This window comes from Penaeus monodon, chromosome 34 (assembly GCF_015228065.2).
Source record: "Penaeus monodon isolate SGIC_2016 chromosome 34, NSTDA_Pmon_1, whole genome shotgun sequence".
NCBI classification, from domain to species: Eukaryota; Metazoa; Arthropoda; class Malacostraca; order Decapoda; family Penaeidae; genus Penaeus; species Penaeus monodon.
Window position 1 is genome coordinate 2,053,274 of NC_051419.1, and position 1,604 is coordinate 2,054,877.

Genomic DNA, 1,604 nt, shown 5'->3' on the forward strand with positions numbered 1-1,604 from the left:
GGAATATGTGTAGATGATGGTTATGAGAAGCTAAAGAAGTTGCTACTCTAACTACTGCTGAAGCCTGATTTGCATACAGCCCACGTAGGACCTATTGAATATATTGAACCTGAGGATCATCACTACACTGGATTTCCTATCTTTATTTCTTTGTAAGGACATACAAGCATATTTTTTACTGAAAAGGTGATAGGATGCGGTTCTTGTGCATTAATATAAACTGAACATTCTGTTTATTGCATTCGTCTTATATGATCTAGTAACGATGCACTGCGTTTGACATTATTGTTTTAAAGTTACAATGAAATTTTGCCGTGCAGCATCTGAAGCTAAATCAGCGGAGTTTAAAATGTCCTTAAAATCGCTTACATGCTGAAAAACCTGTTTTCTTCGGGTATCTGCAACTGCAAGCTTTTACTTCTAAGGCGTTTAATGAAGAGGTTAATTTGCGTTCTCTTAACGCCGTCTGGTTGGTATGCAAACGATTTTGTCTACGGTAGAAATAAAATAGCACTTTTAATCGCTTTCCGGAAAGTTCACTCGATTTTTCCTTCACGTGATCACCACCGACGTCCGTTTCCTGCCGATCTTTCCTCGCAGGACGAAACGAACGAGCGTCCACTGCGTCTGAGAGCACTCGCGTCGCCGTTACCAAGTCGACGAAAATGTACTCAGAGAAAAAGTGGCCATGCAAGCAGAAAGCCCGAAGCCCGGAGCCGCCGCTTTTCCAAAGGCACGTCTAGCCGCGGGTGCGCACTCGGGCGGTCCCAGCCACGTTCTGGAGGCCGACCGCGCTGTCCTGCGTCCGTCCTGGGGTCCTTCTCGACCCTCTCCCCCTCCTTTCTTGTTCTTTATCTCCAGCACCTACGTGGATTTTTAATAACCTCTCCTTGGTTAATTCATGGCGTTCTTGCGATCTCGAGCCTTTCCCAAGAACAAGGGCCGAGGGAAGTGTTTTAATGAAACGGTAATTGCCTTATTACTCTTTCCACTGAGGCCTTCCAGGTACGCGACTCAAGAGTTAAAAAGGGGGGCTTCGCTTGATAAGACGAGGTTGGGCTTAAGCAGGTAGTGGGAAGAGATGTAGGGTTGCCATAGTAATTGGAGCCTCGGCCGCCCATAGGTCTAGATACCCGATAATGAGGTAGGAACATGGCGCAACGCACACGGAATTGCAACACGGCTAATGGCGGTCTTTCTTCAGGGGACTTCGTAACGTCGTCCACACCCCCTAAAGACTACAACATTGCGAAAGACCCCTTGCCCTCCGCGTATTACGAATGTGGCGACTTTTATACATTTTCAGTTTTGCAAAAGGATCACGGATGGATGCATATGCCGCGTGTGCAAGTTGCAACTAATAATATTTGAGATCCTGCGGGGGTCAGAGGGTGGAAATTCGACCAAGGCAATTTTTAAACCTTCCTAATTACAATCCAGGTTTGCAATTTCCCTTTATTGCAATTCTTCCATTCTACGCCTGGTCAAAATTGTTTAATGGTTGCTCTCTCTCTTATATTCAACAGTTATTCTCCAAGTCTGCTTTTGCACCTTTCGTCATCTATTTCCTAGGTCATTTACCTGACTTTCTCCTCCATATATTT

The 1,604-nt window shown here is 45.3% G+C and overlaps 1 protein-coding gene across 1 annotated transcript in view; it reads right to left on the bottom strand.

The window, feature by feature from the left end:
- LOC119594501 (tetraspanin-9-like) overlaps positions 1-1,598 on the bottom strand; it is a 64,240-nt gene extending 62,642 nt beyond the window's left edge. The window contains exon 1 of the mRNA XM_037943531.1: positions 672-1,598. The gene's annotated coding sequence lies outside the window, so the exon portion shown is untranslated. The remainder of the gene's footprint in view (positions 1-671) is intronic.
- Positions 1,599-1,604: the final 6 nt, after the last annotated feature.